Consider the following 18,129-nt stretch of genomic DNA (forward strand, 5'->3'; position numbering starts at 1 on the left):
ACCAAACCGAATGCAACAGTACATTAAAAGAATCATTCACCATGATCCAGTGAGATTTATTCCTGGGCTGGAATAAATCCAAGGGCATTTCATTATTACCAAATCAATCATTGTGATACACCACATGAATAAAAGAAAGGATAGAAACCATATGATCCTGTCAATAGATGCAGAAAAAGTATTAGACAAAATACAGCATCCTTTCTTGCTAAAAAAAAAAAAAAAAAAATCCTCAACATCATAAAAGCCATATACAAAAAACCCACAGCAAATATCATCATAAATGGGGCAACCCTGAGAGGTTCTCCTGTATGGTCAGGAACAAGACAGGGATGTCCATTTTCACTGTTTTTATTTAACTTTGTATTGGAAGTCCTAGCCATAGCCATCAGACAATACAAAGTAATAAAAGGAATCTAAACTGGCAAGGAAGAAGTGAAACTTTGAGTATTTGTAAATGACGTGATACCCTATATGGAAAACCAAAAGACATCACCAGAAAAAGTTATACAACTGATACATGAATTCAGTAAAATCACAGGATGCCAAATCAACCTACAGAACTCTTTTGCATTTCTATACACAAATAATGGAGCAGCAGACAGAAAAATAAAGGAATTGATCCCGTTAACAGTTGCACCAAAAATCTTAAAATACCCAGGAATAAACCTAACCAAAGAAGTAAATGTCTATACTTTTTAAAACGCTGATAAAAGAAATTGAAGACAACACAAAGAAATGGAAAATATTCCATGGTCACAAATTGGAAGAACAAATATTGTTAAAATGTTTAAAATACCCAAAGCAGTCTACACAGTTAGTGCAATTCCTGTCAAAAACCACCAGCATTTTGTACAGAGACCATACAATCCTAAAATTTGTATAGAATCACAAAAGACCACAAATAACCAAAGCAATCTTGGAGAAGAAAAGCAAAGCTGGAGGCATCATAATTCCAGACATCAAGTTACGTTACAAAGCTGTAGTCATCAAGACAGTATGGTACTGGCACAAAAACAGACACAGAATTCCACAGAAACTGTCATCTCAGGAACCATAATTGTAGTAACAAGCTCTCACTAATAATCTGAATTGGCTTTGAAATAAATATACTAGCCATTATCCCCATTCTTATAAAAAAATTAATAAGCCATAGAAGTATCCACAAAATACTTCTCAACATAAGCAACCACATCCATACTCCTAGTGATAGGAATTATCGTTAACCTATATTCAGGACAATGAAGGATATCAAAAAAGTCTCAACCCCATAGCATCGATTATAATAACCGCTGCTTTAGCAATAAAACTGGGCTTGGCCCCATTTCACTTCTGAATTCCTGAAGTTGAACAAGGAATCTCCCTATCCTCAGGCCTAATTGTATTAACATGACAAAAAATCGCATCATCATCTGTCCTCTACCAAATTTCGCCCACCATCAATCCCAATCTACTCCAAACAATAGCTATCATGTCAGTCAATCAGGGGGATGAAGGGGACTCAACCCAACATAACTGTGAAAAATCCTAGGTTATATAACAGCAACATTAGCCACCTTCATACTACTCATACACAGCTCTGCTACAACAACATTATCCCTATCACAAACATGGAGTAAAACACCCCTAATCACCTCACTCATCCTGATACTAACACTATCTCTAGGGGGGGCGCCTTCCAGCACTCTCAGGATTCATCCCCAAACGAATAATCATCCAAAAATTAACAAAAAAAAATGAGATAAAAATGATGTGGATGGAGCTACAGAGTTATTACGCTAAGTGAAATAAGTCAAAAAAAGATAAATACCCCATGATTCCATGCATATGTGGAATTTAAAAATAGAACAAGTGTACATAGGGTTGGTAAAAGAAGAGAAAGGAAGACCAGTAAACAGATTCTTAACCCTAGGGAACAAACTCATGGTTACCAGAGGGAGGTGGGCAGGGAGGATGGGTGAAACAGGTGATGGTTAGTAAGGAGGGTACTTGTGATGAGAACCAGGTGTTGTATATAAGTGATAAGTCACTAAATTCTAAACCTGAAACTAATATTACACCGAATGTTAACTAAGTGGAATTTAAATTAAAACTTGGGTAGGAAAACAAAATAAACTTAGGAATGAAAGAGAAGTTAATCAAAAGGATTACAAGAGTACCATGAAAAAAAAAATGCAAACAATTTAGACACGTGAGAAGAAATGCATCAATTTATAGAAAACTAGAATGCTCCAAAAGAGAATCAGGAAGAAATAGGAAATCTTAAAAATTTGATTGCTAGTAATAAAATTGACCTGGTAATGAAAACATTTCCAACAAACAAATGTCTAGAATCAAATGGCTTCACAGGTGATTTACCAAATATTTAATGAAGAGTTAATACCTATACTTCTCAGGCTCAAAGTAATGCTTACAGGTTGATCCTCGAAGGCTAGCATGACCCTGATACCAAAACTAGACAACTCTACCACAAAAATATCACAGGCTAATCTCCTTGACGATTAAGATGCAAAAATCCTCAACACAGTATCAGCAAGTCAAGTTTAACAATACATTAAAAGGATCGTTTACCACAATCACATGGGACTTATTCCAAGGTTGCAAGAATGGTTCATTATTTGCAAATCAATGTGTACACCACGTTAACAAAATGCACAATAAACATAATATGAACTTGTCAATAGAAAAAAAGCATTTGACAAAATTCACTGTCTGCTCATGATAAAAACTTTCCATAGAGTGGCTTTAGAGGGAACATCCCTTAACATAATAAAGACCATATATGACAAACCCACAGGGGACATCATACTCAATGGTGAAATGCTAAAGATTTCTCCTCCAAGATCAGGAACAAAACAAAGATGTCCACTTTCACCACTTTTATTCATTTAAGGACTGGAAGTCCGAGACACAGCAATCAGACAAGAAAAAAAAATGTTTTCACAGTGGTAAGAAACAAGTGAAATTGTCACTATCTTCAGATGATAATATATATAGAAAATAAACAGACCTGCCAAAAAACTATTAGGACAAATGAACTAATTCAGAAAAGCTATACAAATCCGTATACAGAAAACAATCCCATTTATAGTTGTATCAAAAGGAATAAAATACCTAAGAATAAATTTGACCAAAGAACTGTACTCTGAAATCTATAAAATGCTGAAGAAAGGGATTGAAGATGACACAAATAAATGGAAAGATACTCATGCTCAAGGAATGGAAGAATTAATAATGTTAAGCTGTCCAGGCTACCCAAAGCAATCTGAGAAGAACAAAGCTGGAGGTGTCACAATCCCAGACTTGGAACTATAATAGTAGGCTCTAGGTATCAAAATAGGATGGTACTGGAACAAAAATACACATAGATCATTGGAAAATAGCCCCAAAATAATCTCACATCTCTGGTCATTCTATCCACAGCACAGGGGATAAAGGTAGAAAATCAGGAAAAGACATTCTCTTCAATAAATGGTACCCAGAAAACTGGACCGTTTTCTTAATCATACTCAAAATGGCTCAAAGTCCTAAATGTTACATGTGAACACATAAAATACCTAAAAGAAAATATAAGTAGTAAACTTCTACATCTTTTTCACAGTACTTCTCTGGATCTTTCCTTACAGGCAAAAGAAACAAAGCAAAAATTAATAATTGGGACTACCTCAAACTGAAAAGCTTTTGCACAAAGTAAACTATCAACAAAATGAAAAGGCAGTCCACTGAATGGAAGAAGGTATATAAAGAACTGCTACAACTCTACAGCAAAAAAAATCCCCAAATAATCCAGTAAAAAATGGACAGAGTACCTGAATATTTGTTTTTCAAAGGAAACCTAGAAATGGCCACAAACACCTGAAAAGATAGTCAACATCAGTAATCATTAGGGAAATGCAAATCAAAGCCCCAGTGAGATGTCACTTGACACCTGTCTGAATGGCCTGTGTCAAAAAGAGAAGAAATAAAAACAAGCATTGTTGAGGATGTGGTAAAAATGGAAGGAACCCATTTGTGTTATGGTGGGTATGTAAATTGGTGCAGCCACTATGGCATACAGTATGGAGGGTGCTCAAAAAATTAAAAATAGAGGGGCGCCTGGGTGGCGCAGTCGGTTGGCGTCCGACTTCAGCCAGGTCACGATCTCGCGGTCCGTGAGTTCGAGCCCCGCGTCGGGCTCTGGGCTGATGGCTCAGAGCCTGGAGCCTGTTTCCGATTCTGTGTCTCCCTCTCTCTCTGCCCCTCCCCCGTTCATGCTCTGTCTCTCTCTGTCCCAAAAATAAATAAAAACGTTGAAAAAAAATTAAAAAAAAAAAAATTAAAAATAGAAATTCCACATGACCCAGTAATTATGCTTGTGGGCATTTGCCCATAGAAAACATACACAGCTAATTTAGAAGAATATTCACACTCCTATGTTTACTACAGCATTGTTTACAATTTCCAAGATATGAAGGCAATCAAAATGTCTATCAGCAGATGAATGGATAGAAAAGATAAGGAATATATACACAATGGAATATTAGTCTCCTATAAAAAAAGAATGAAATTTGCCATTGTGGACAACATAGATGGACCCAGAGGGTATCATGCTACGTGAAATAAGCCAGATTAAAGAAAATACCAAATAATTTTGCTTATGTGTGGAATCTAAAAAACAAAAGAAACAAATCAACCAACCAGCCCTCAAACAATACGAAACAGAGACAGGCTGATACATACAAAGAACAAACTGGTGGTTGGCAGCAGGGAGGGCTTGGGGGAGATAGGTGATAGAAGGGATGGGTTTAAGAGGTACAAACTGTCAGTTACAATATAAATAAGTCAAAGTGATGCAAAGTACAGCATAGAGAAAATTGTCAACAATACTGTAATAACTTTGGTGACAGATTGTAACTATACTTATTGGGGTGAGCATTTCATAATGTATATAAAAGGCAAATAACTACCTGGAACACCTGAAACAAATATAATACTACATATAAACTAGATTTCAATTACAAATAAAAAGATTAAATAGAAGTAGAAATAAAGACGGTTAAGATATGGAAATTATATATATTAAATATGTGTATATATATATGTATATGTACCTATATTACACACACACACACACACACACACACACTCAGATACAAAAGCTATGCAGAATACAAATATACATCTTTATGCTTCTATGTTTTCTGTGTAATTTAAGAATAGGGGCTCCATGGTGAATTTCCCTCTGAATGAGATGGCTTCTGCCTTTGGCTAACCTGCCACTTTCCTTAGAAAGTGAATTGACTTTTTTGAGCAACAACGATATAGTAAATTCAGTATATATTTTCCTGTGTGAAAGATTAACAAATATTCCTGCCATATAATGCAGTGATTGGTAAATAGGGTTCATTAAAATGTGTTCTTCAGGGGGGAAGAAAAAGATCTACAGATGGCAAATAAACATATGAAAAGTTGTGCAACGTTGTGTGTCATGAAGGAATTACAAATTAAAACAACAATCAGATACTATTACACATATAGTAGAGTGGTTAAAATTCAAAACACCAACAATACCAAATGCTGACAAGGATGTAGAGCAAGAGGAATTCTTACTCACTGCTCGTGGAAATGGAAAATGGTACAGCCATTTTGGAAAACAGTTTGGTAGGCTTTCTTAGTTTCTAAACTAAATATACTCTTAATGTACCATCCATCTATGACACTCCTTGGTGTTTGCCCAAATGAGGTTAAAAACGGATGTCTGCCCAAAAACTTGCACATAAATGTTTTTTTTTCTCACCAATAGCAAAATTTGGAAGCAACCAAGGTGTCCTTCAGTAGGTAAATGGATCAACTATTGTACATCCAGAGAATGGAATATTACATAGCAATAAAAATGAATGAGGTATCGAGCAACCAAAAGACATGGAGAAACTTTAAAAATATATTCATAAACCAAAGGAGCCAATCTTAAAAGACTGCACACTGTATGGTTCCAATAATATGGCATTCTAAAAAAATTCAGTAAAGGGTTCAGTGGTTGCCAGGAAAGGAGGGGCCATGAATAGGTAGAAAACGAGATTTTTTGAGACACCAAAACTATTTTGTACGATATGATAATGACGGACACATTATATACTTGTTCAAGTCTATAGAACAGCACAAGTCTATAGAACTAATAGAACTAATGTAAACGATGGACTTTAATAATAATGTAGATATATTCATTGATTTTAATAAATGTACCACACTAATACAAAATGTAAATAATATAGTAAACTGTAGAGGGTCAAGAGAGGTGTATATGAAAATCTTTGCATTTTCAAATCAATTTTTCTGTAAATATAAAATAGCTATAAATAATAAGATTAATTTAAAAATATGTATTGATGAATGCCTCAACACATTTTTCTCAACTCCTTGTCCTGTCCATTCAACTGGAATATCAAATCCTGAGTTATCCTGGAATACTACATCCTAGGAATACTACATCCTGAGTCAAGAAGTGACCTTTTTAATCTTTATGTACAGAATTCTGTTTGTCAATTATCCTAATAATCCTCTTTTAATTGAATAAAGTTTTAAGTTATTTCAAATATAAGACAAAAAAGTAGTAAATCTCTTTGGGCAACTATGATTAGGGATTTCAAAGAAAAATTTCTTACAATGTTTGAGTGAATGATTATCACATAAAGCTTAATCTTTTTAAAGCCCATTTACATGGCAAATGAATCATAATAAGATGTCAAGCCCTGAGGAATCTAATAAATTGCTACCTTCTCGACATTTTTTGGGTGTTTTGTCATGCTTCACTGCTTCCCACCTAGAAACCCTATTGGAAATATTCCTCATATTTTAGAGAAAGCGTATTTAAAAACTGAACTCCAAAATCTACTAGAATGTCAAAAAGGTATACCTTGTTGAATATTTTGTAACTATACATACTTCTAGGCCCCAAGTATATATTTGAATAAAAACTAGAATTAATAAATGGAAAGAGGAAATCTCCATAATCTATATTTTAGTGTATTTTGTTGTATACCTTTTCCTGCTTACATTCTACAAAAAACTTGAAAATTTCCATACCATCCTATTGATCTATAGGTCAAAAACACAAGTGGCCTTTTAACCACGTAATTTCAGAAAAAGAGCACATAGTAGTAAAAATCAAACAGATTTGGATTCGTGAAAATAATGGTGAGATGGAATGGAATTTTTTTCTTTGTGGCATTTTGCTATAAGGTCCTTAGAAATGCGGCTATTGAGGGGCACCTGGGTAGCTCGGTTGGGCATCTGACTTTGGCTCAGGTCATGATCTCACGGCTCGTAGGTTCGAGCCCTGTGTCGGGCTCTGTGCCTACAGCTCAGAGCCTAGTCCTGCTTCAGATTCTGTGTCTCCCTCGCTCTCTGCCCCTCCCCTGCTCATACTCTTTCTTTCTCTCAAAAATAAACAAACATTAAAAAAATTAAAAAAAAACAGGGCTATTGAAGGATTATATAAGGTCTAAAGAAGACTGTTTTAAGATGGTATAATTTATGACATGTTAAATATGCTCCTGGAAATAATACAGAGGAAATGGAAAAATGTTTAATCTGAGGAAAGGGAGACATGCTGGAGAGATACCCTTGAGTGGGTGAAGGGCATGAAATCCAGTATGTGAGTAGCAAGACTGGCATTACATGTGAGTGTAGACAATTCATTAGGAGTAACAGGAAGGGAGATGGAACACAGGTGCATTTGCAGGAAGATGAGTAAAGCAAGTATTGGGAAACAATGGATATCCTTTTTTTTTCTGGCTTTTTAAAGAGTTTATTTATTTTTGAGAGAGTGTATGTGCATGAGCAGGAAAGGGACAGAGGGAGAGAGGGAGTCTAAAGCAGGTTCCATGCATGGAACCTGACACAGGGCTGGATCTCACGATCATGAGATCTTGGCCTAAGCTGAAATCAAGAGCTCAGACACTCAACGAACTGAGCTACCCAGGTGCCCCATGGGTATCCTTTGCTAAATGTGCCTTTTACTTTTTCTCTGCAAATGAGTCAGTGTGCTCAGTACATGAGTGATGACGTAAGAGAACTACAGGTGGGAACTTTGCTAAGAGAGGAGAGTTTAGACAGTTTGCCGTAAGTAGGTGAGTGTAAACAGGTAGGGAAAATATAGGAAGCCATGAATTCTGTTGTGCATACTTTCAGATTTATACAGTCTAATCATAGCATTAAATACCTTGAATTCTAAGAAATACTTTCATGTCATTAATATTGAGGCTAGATATACAAATCAATAGCCAGACCACATATGACAACAGATCTCTGACCTACAGCTTCTGCAGCTATTGGCCCAAAAAGTCAAAACACCCCCTCTGTAGAACAGTCATAGCTTGGTCAATGCATGCCACCCTCTCTATAGATTACTCCTCATTCCAACTCAGAACCAAGGAGACAAAGCCAAATATGCTCCCCAAACCAAACACAAGGGGTGTCCCACTCTGGTTAGCTTGCCTCCAGCTACCTCATGTCAATGACCCTTCAACTGGAGTGTACTTGGAGACTTCCATCTTTTTTCCTATAAAACTCTTCTTCCAACGCTGTCTGCCTTGGAATCTCTGCCAAATGCAAGTGATAGTGGATGATTACATTGCTCTAACAAGCTCTGAATAAATAGCCTCTGTTTTCATTTGGGTGGTCTTCATTTATTGCCTCAGTAACTTTGAAGCCATGTTGTTTAACAATCGCATTTCAAGGAAACCTTAAGTAATCAATTTAGCATTTCAAAAGAAAAAAATTCAAACTGCTTACTATCCTATTAGTAACAAAACCAGTGGGCTTGTTGAATGATTCTTTACATTTTTTCTATTACTTGGAGAAGAGAACATGGTGTAGAGGCAAGAGGGTGGACTGTGGAAGAGGCCCACATAGGTTCAAATCTTTGTCCATATAGTAGCTGAATGACTTTCATTAAATTTGTCAATCTCTAAATGTTATGAGTTTCTTATCAGGAATTGGGTAATAACTGCTATCTCAGAAGACCTGTTAAGAAAAATACATGAAGTAAACATAATTCATGGAATGTAATGGGTATACAAACAATGCTATTTTCCTCTTGTTGACCGTCCCCCTCCCCCTTCCTCTAATTTGTTATATTGACAATTGTGCTTAAGTATCAACACCCTAAAAATAACACACACTTTAGAAAAAATGTTCTCTGTCCCAGTAATTGGAAAACCATTAATTGTCACTGGAACAAATCTGATAAGTAAAGACGATAGTGTGTCTGACTCTACCAATCCACAGTTACTTTTCTGGCAAAGGTTTATATGCTAGAAAAAGTTTAAACACTTAATTTATTTTTCATTTTATTTATTTGAGAGAGAGAGACAGAGAGAGAGAGAGACAGAGAGAGAGAGAGAGAGAGTGAGTGCAGGGGAGAGGGGCAGAGGGAAAGAGAGAATCTCAAGCAGGCTCCACGCTCAGTGCAGAGCCTGACACGGGGCTCAATCCCACGACCCTGGAATCATGACCTGAGCCAAAACCAACAGGTGGATGCTCAACCAAGGGAGTCACCCAGGCGCCCTTAACATTTGCTTTTAAAAGGAGCTAAATTTCTGTCTTTAATTACCATGTCCAGGGAAGAATTTCTTGTCTTAATTTTTTTATAGCACCAGTGTAAGCACAACGCCTAAAATAAGGTTGGCATCCAGTGTGTTTTGCTTGGAAGTATATATAGGGAAATGAATACTCATTCTTTTCTCATTGTCTATTGAGAAACTCAGAGCCCATTCTCAAACCTCCTTTACAATTTGAGAAAGGGTTCTATGTAATTCATCGAAACACAAGTGATACCAGTATGTCTAATTCTCAGAATTGAATACCTAACAGAAAAGAGGCTTTGATAAGCAACTGATTATTATGAAAAAGTTTGTATATTAGCTTCACCTATGTCTTTAATTATTAGAATATAAAAGTCCCTTTCTAGGACTTATAGAAATTCATTAATTTATATGTAGCTCGTACCATTGAACTAGCTCTGTGTATGCAGCAGCTATGTTTTCAGCATCTAAAATTTCCATTTCAGGACTCTCAGGGAGGATGGCAGAGGGGGAGGACCCTCAGCTCACCTCCTCCCACAGACACATTAAAGCAACAACTACATGCACCGCAATTTGCTCTGAAAATGACCTAAAAACTAGCAGAGCAAATATTTCACACCTAAGGACATAAAAAAAGAGGCCACCTCAAGAAGGGTAGGAGCAACAGGAGTACAGTTAGGAACCAGACCCTCAGCACTGTGACCCTCAAGTGGGACAGATATCATAGGCATGGGGGAGAGAGGAAATCAAGCCCCACATCGAACAACCCAGCCCTGCACTAGATCATGATCCCTCATAACGCATGGCTTTGAAAACCGGGGGCTCACCCCTGGGAGCTTTAAAAATCAGTGGGGCTGAACTCCAGTAGAACCAGAGGGTTAAGGAAAAATGAGCCTCCTCTCTTAAAGGGCCAGCTTGCTATATTACTCTGTCCAAAGTACAGCAGAGAAGCAGCAGTTTGAAAAGAACCTGGGTTATACAAGAAGGAGATTTATTGACCAATTTTAGGAGAGCTGCTAGAAAGGCAGTAATATGCTGGAGATCCCTCTGGAAATGGAAGTGCTTGTGGGCATCATTTTTTTTTGTTTGCCCCTCTTCTGCCCTAGCTGTCTGAATGCTTGCGTGGGCCAGTTATGATGCTTTCCATCTACCTTGCTAGCACTAGTTGCCTTGCCCTGGCATTCCCCAGTGGATCTGCCCCATCCAATAAGCTCACGTTGGTGGGTAGCCCTCTAAACTGCCTCACACACTGCCACACCTGGCAGGCAGACTGAGTAGGGACTGGCATCCCCAAAGAGTGACTACCATCTTGCCACATTCACCAGGCAGCATCAATTGGGACTGGTGTCCATCCAGAGCGATTCCTGCCTCGAGGAGGGGGGAACCTACCCCTGACCACAGTACATTCACAGTAATCCCAGACATTCATTGCTCAAATTCAGGCTGAGGGTCCACCCCACCCAGTAATGCACCTGAAATAGCCACAACTGTGCGCCACAGCCATTTGGGCTAGGGGCTGGCCTCACCAACAAGGTCACCCACAGCAGATGAGTCCAGCCATAATAACAATGCACAGGCAGTCCAGACAAGGGACATGCCTTGGAGTGTGTGGTTCTTGTGACAAGGGGTGGGGGTGTTGTACTGTTTGGCACCAAAGGATACGTTCTACATAAGGCATACATACTTTTAAGATCAAGAGATATAGCTGATGTAATACGCAGAAATAAACACAGAAAGGCAAGATGTGGGGACATAGAAATATGCTGCAAATCACAGAATACGACAAGCCCTCAGAAAAAGAGTTAAACAACATGGAGTTAAAAACCTGATAAAAAGTTCAAAGTAATGGTCATAAACATGCTCAGCAGGCCTGAGGGAAGAGTGGATGAACTCAGAACTTCAACAAAGATAGAAAATAGAAAAAAGAATGAGTCATAGCAGAGGAGTACACTATCTGAAATGAAAAATATAGTAGAGGTAAGCAACACCAGATTATAGGAGGCAGAAGACAAGATCCCAGTCTAGAAGAGAGAGTCATGGAAAGCACCCAAGCTGAACAACAACAACAAAAGGATTAAAAAAATGACAACAGGTTAAGGGACCTCTGGGACAACACTAAACACACAAATTTGCATCACAGGGATCCTAGGAGGAGAAGGGAGAGAAGAGAACCTCTACTGAAGAAACAATAGTTGGAAACATCTCTAACCTGGGGAAGGAGAGAGACATCCAGGTTCAGGAAGCAAAGCAAACCCCAAACCAGATGAGCCCAAGGAGGACCCCAACAGGACATATAATCATTAAAATGGCAAAAATTAAAGATAATCCTAAAAGCAGCGAAAGAAAAGCAAACAGTTACATGCAAGGGAAATCCCAAAAAGCTAACAGCTGATTTTCCAGGAGAAAATTTACAGGCCAGTAAGGAGTGATATTAGAAAAGCAAGCAAGCAAACAAACAAAAAGAACAACAACAAAAAAGAAGTAAATGATAAAATCAAATTGATAAAAAGAAAAAAAAACATATCCAGGAATAACCAAGATATCATTAAGAATTGAAGGAGAGCTAAAGAGAGGAAGAATTTCCTGGACAAACAAAAATTAAAGGACTTTATCACCACTAAAATGACCTGACAAGAAATGATAAAAGGACTTCTTGAAGTGGAAGAGAAAAGTCCATAACTAGAAGGAATAAAATTATAAATATAAAAAAAAAATCAGGGCACCTGGGTTGCTCAGTCAATTAAGTGTCTGATTCTTGATTTTGGCTCAGATCTTGATCTTGCACTTAGGAGATGGAGCCCTGCGTGTGGATCCACACTAGGTGTGGGGCCTGCTTGAGATTCTGTCTCTCTCCCTCTGCTCCTCTTCCCCACGCACACTCTCTGAAATTAAAAAAAAAAAAAAATCACTGATAAAATCAAACATACAGTACAGGTGGTGAGTCAATTACTTATAAAGCTAGTATGAAGGTTAAAATAGTAGTAAAATCAATATATCTATAAATATTTGTCAAGGAATACACGAAGTAAAAAGATATAGCACATATAGCAAAACATAAGTGTTCAAACTTGAGCAACCATCAATTTAATGCACAGAGCTATATACATAGGATGTTATATATAAGCCTCATGATAATCACAAACTAAAAACTTTTAAAAGATTCACAAAAAATAGAAAGGAACCTAAGCATAACACTAAAGAAAGTCATCAAATAACAGGAAAAGAGATCAAAAGAAGTAGAAAGGAACAAGGAACTACAAAAATAACCTGAAAACAGCAATCAGTACATACCTATCAATAATTACCTTGAATGTAAATAGACTAAATGTTCCAATCAAAAAATACAGAGTGACTGAATTAAAAACCAAACAAAAAGAGAAACAACAAAAACAAAAAAAACAAGAACGATGTATTTGTTGCCTGCCAAAGACAGACTTGAGACATAAAGACATATATAGACTGAAAGTGAAAGATTGGAAAAAGGTAATTCATGTGAATACAAGTGAAAAAATTTTAGGTAGCACTACTCAGACAAAGTAGACTTTAAAACAAAGACTATAATAAGAGACCAAGAAGGGTATTACATAATGACAAAAGGATCAATCCAGCAATAGGATATAGCAATTGTAAATATCGATGCACCCAACACAGCAGTACCTAAATACAAAAGGCAAATACTAACAGATAGAAAGGGAGAAATTGACAATAATACAATAATAGTAGGAGACTTTAACACCCCACTTACATCAGTGGACAGATCATCCAGACAAAAAATCACTAAGGAAAAACACTTTAAATGACACACTAGATGAAATGGACTTAAAAGATACATACAGAATATTCCATGCCCTAACAGCAGAATTAATATTCTTTTCAAGTACATGTGGACTATTTTCCAGGATACTTCACACATTGTATCACAGAAAAAGTCTCACAAATTTCAAGGACACTGAAATAATATCAAACTTATTTTCCAACCACAGTGGTTATGAAACTAGGAATCAATTACAATAAGAAATGTGGAAAAAACATAAACCAACTATGGGTAAATAACATGCTCCTAAATAACCAATGGGCCACAAAATACCTTGAGGCTAATGTCAATGGAAACACAACAGTTCAAAATCTTTGTACAAAGCAAAAGCAGTTCTAAGAGGGAAGTTGCTAGTGATACAGGTCTATTTGAAGAAACAAGAAAAATTTCAATTAAACAGTCCAAACTTATACCCAAAGAACTAGAAAAAGAAGAAAAAAAAAAAAAAAACAAAGCCCAAATTTAGTAGAAGGAAGGAAATAATAAAGATTAGAGCAGAAAAAAAAAAGAAATATAGAATAAAAAAACAATGACAACAAAAAATAAAACTAAGACTTTGCTTTTTGAAAATAAACAAAATTGATAAACCTTTAGCTGGATTCATCAAGAAATGAGAGAGGACCAGAAATGAAACAGAAGTTAAAATTAATACCACAGAAATACAAAAGATTGTAAGACACTACAGTGAAAAATTGGACACCCTAGAAGAAAATTGGACAACTTAGAATGGATAAATTCCAAGAAATCTAAAATGCCCAAAACTGAATCAAGAAGAAATAAAAAATCTGAATAGATCAATTATTAATAATGAAATAGTGTTGGCAATAAAAAAGCTGCCAACAAAAAACTCCAAGACCAGATGGCCTCACAGATGAAATCTACTAAGCATCTAAAGAAGGGTTAATACTTATCCTTCTCAAACTATTCTGGAAAACAGAAGAGGAATGAATGCTTCCAAACTCATTCTGTAGAGCCAGCATTATCTTGATTCCAAAACCACACAATGACAGTAGGAAAAAAAAAAATTACAGACCAATATCCCTGATTAACTTAGATGCAAAGATCCTCAATAAAATATTAACATACAGAATTTAAAAATGAATAGAAAGGATCATACACAAAGACTAAGTGGGATTTTGTTCAGGGATGCAAGGATGATTCAATTATGCAAATTAATCAGCACAGTACACATTATGAAAATGAAATATAAAATTGTATTATCACCTCAATAGATGCGGAAAGAGCATTTGACAAAATACGACACCAATTCATGATAGAAATTCTCAACAAAGTACGAAAAGAAGAAACCTACCTCACCATAATAAAGGCCATATATTACAAAACCATGGCTAACTTCATACTTAGCAGGGAAAAGCTGAAAGCTTTTCTTCTAAGATCAGACAAGACTAAGAGATCTACTTTCACCACGTGTTTTCAACGTAGTTTATGAAGTCATAATCAGGCCAATCAGACAAGAAAAAGAAATAACAGGCATCCAAATTGGTAAGGAAGATTCGACTATCACCATTTGCAGATGAAATGATTCCATATATGTAAAGCTGTAAAGACTGAAGAAAAATAAAAGTAGATGTAATAAATAAATAGGTTCAATAAAGTTTCAGGATACAAATGACTATTTAGAAATCTGTTGTGTTTCTCTCCACTAGTAATGAAATGACAGAAAGAGAAATTAAGAAAACAAGGATGTTTACAGTTGCATTAAAAAGAGTAAAATACTGGGGCGCCTGGGTGGTTCAGTTGGTTAAGTGGCTGACTTCGGCTCAGGTCATGATCTCGTGGTCTGTGAGTTTGAGCCCCGCGTCGGGCTCTGTGCTGACAGCTCAGAGCCTTGAGCCTGTTTCAGATTCTGTGTCTCCCTCTCTCTGACCCTCCCCTGTTCATGCTCTGTCTCTCCCTGTCTCAAAAATAAATAAAACGTTAAAAAAAAATTTAAAAAAAGAGTAAAATACCTAGGAATACATTTAAAAAAGGAGGTGAAATATTTGTACTCTAAAAACTTTAAGACACTGATGAAAGATATTGAAGACAACAGAAACAAATGGAAAGATATTCCATGTGCGTGGATTATAAGAATTAATATTCTTAAATGCCCATACTACCCCAAGTAATCTATTGATTTAATGCAGTGTAGATCAAAATACCATGAGTATTTTTCACAGAACTAAAATGAACATCCTAAAATACATATGGAAGTACAAAAGACCCTGACTAGCCAAGGAAAACTTGATAAAGAACAAAGCTGGAGGTATCATAATCCCAAAGCTCAAGATATACTAAAAAGCTATACTAATTAAAACAGTATGGCACTGGCACAAAAGTAGATACATAGCTCATTGGAGAATAGAAAGTCCAGAAATAAATCCGTATTTATATAGTAAACTAAACTATGACAAAGGAAGCAAGAATATTCAATGGGGAAAACACCTTCTCTTCAATAAATGATGCTGGCAATGTGACAGCTATGAGCCAAAGAATGAAACTGGACTACTTTTTTGACTGTACTCAAAAATAAACTCAAAATGGACTGAAAAAACTCCTAAAAGAAAGCACATGCAATAAACTTTTGGACAGCGGCCTTAGCATTATTTTTCTTCATGTCTCCCCAGACAAGGGAAACAAAAGCAAAAATAAATAGTTGCGACAACATCAAACTAAAAAGCTCTTCCAGAGTGAAGGAAACCGACAACAAAATGAAAAGTCAGCCTTCTGAATGGGAAAATATATTTATAAATGATATATTTGCTAAGAGATTAATATCCAAAACATAAAATATACCGTTATAACTCGACAACAACAAAAACATCTGTTTAAAAAATGGGTAGAGGACCTGAATAGATACTTTTCCAAAGACAGAAAGGTGGCCACAAGGCACATTAAAAGATGCTCAACATCACTAATTATTAGGGAAATGCAAATCAAAACCACAAGGAGACAGCAAGTCACACTAGTCAGAATGGCTGGTATCAAACTGACAAGAAATAACACGTGTCAGAGAGAATGTGTGGACATGAACCCTCATGCACTGTTAGTAGGAATGAAAAATGGTGCAGCTACCGTGGAAAACAGTATGGAGATTCCTCAGATTAAAATAGAAATACACGATGATCTAATTCTACTTCTGAATTTTTACTTGACTTAAAATACTGATTCAAAAAGATATATGCACCCCTCTGTTTATTGCATCAGTATTTACAGTTGCAAAGATGTGCAAACACTCTATGCACTGATAGATGCACGGAGAAAGAAGATGTGGCATATCTGATGAACTATTACTCAGCCATAAAAAGAGTGAGATCTTGCTATTCAGGAGAACGTGAACGGACATAGAAGGTTTCTTGCAAAGTAAGTCAGAGAAAGACCAATACCATGTGATTTCACTTATACGTGCAATCTAAAAAACAAAACAAACTGGCAAAAAAACAGAAACAGACTCATGAGCAGAGAGAACAAACTGGTGGTAGTTAGAGGGGTGGGTAGGGGGCACATGCGGAATGGGTAAAGGGGATTAAAAGGTCCAAACTTCCAGTTATAAAATAAGCAAGTGAGGGGAATGAAAAGTACACCATAGGGACTATAATAAAAATATTGTGCCAGCTTTGCATTGTGGCAGATGGTAGCTACATTTATCGCGGTAAGCATTTTGTAATGCACGTAATTGTCAACTCACTATGTTGTACAACTAAAGCTAATATAATATTTTATGCTGGCATTTCAAATAAAAATAAAAATAAACCTTCCCCAAATCTTTGATTTCACATACTTAGATTCATAAAAAGAAAATATTAAATTGTCGTTTGTGTCAAAATGTAAACTAAATTCTTATTCATTATACATAACTTTCTAAAGTTTAGTTAAAAATACTCCTGGTATTATATACTGTTATAGTTACAGAGCTGGTACTTTAAAAAATAATACTGTGATATAATTTATATAGTATCCTTTTTTTTTTCCTCGAGTGGTAAAGGATATGGAATGATAGAAGCTTTTATTGACACAGTAAAAGGCAAACTTTCTAAATGGAGAGAAAGTGATTCATTCAACTTTCTTATTTGTGTTTTTTTTTTTTTTTTCAAAACAATTTTTATGGCCTGGTTTATGGGAATAATGCAGAAGTAAACTTTCAAGAAGGCTGACAATTAAGTGAAGCTACAAATGATGAATATACAAAAGTGTATTATCTCATATAATCTAGTGAATAAAGAAGGCAGATCTTAAAATCCTTCAACATTTTAAAGGCATTGTTATAGTTAACTAGCTAGTAAGTGAAGTTTGTTTCTCAGAAAACTTTTAAGTAGAGGTGACAGGAAAAGAAGGGTAACATCAAAAAATATATATTTCAGTAGAAAGGGCTCACTTATGCCAATGAAAGGGCCAGAGTGAGCATTATTTTAACTGGGGAAAATGGCAGGTAATGCCTTGACTAGTCTTGGTGAGTTTCCAAAGGGGAATAGTAGGGAAAAGACCTGGAAAGTTGATTCTGTAGTCCCTGTATGCTTGGCTGTCAATGTCTAACACGATTCCTTGATATTGCACTGGAAATGATAAGGAAAAAAATGTATCTTGTACATATGAAAAACAACGTTGATAACAGGCATCACTGCCTTGTTATGACTTCGTAGTTGACACTGTGAAAGCCACAAATAAACAGTGGGAATCATCCCTGCCTTCCAGGAGTCTGCCATACAACACCAAGCAACCATAAGAAACCCCTAACTATGCTATAATTATTAC

At 36.2% G+C, this 18,129-nt stretch overlaps 1 long non-coding RNA gene across 2 annotated transcripts in view; it reads left to right on the forward strand.

Annotated features, from left to right (window-relative positions):
- Positions 1–4,082, forward strand: part of LOC147584531 (uncharacterized) — a 158,853-nt gene extending 154,771 nt beyond the window's left edge. For both annotated transcript variants that reach the window (XR_015250703.1, XR_015250704.1), the window contains one exon: positions 3,627–4,082. This is a non-coding gene — a long non-coding RNA (uncharacterized LOC147584531). The remainder of the gene's footprint in view (positions 1–3,626) is intronic.
- The last annotated feature ends 14,047 nt before the right edge of the window (positions 4,083–18,129 follow it).

The sequence above is a fragment of the Puma concolor genome, chromosome A1 (assembly GCF_028749965.1).
Source record: "Puma concolor isolate L17-30 chromosome A1, mPumCon1.1.hap2, whole genome shotgun sequence".
NCBI classification, from domain to species: domain Eukaryota; kingdom Metazoa; phylum Chordata; class Mammalia; order Carnivora; family Felidae; genus Puma; species Puma concolor.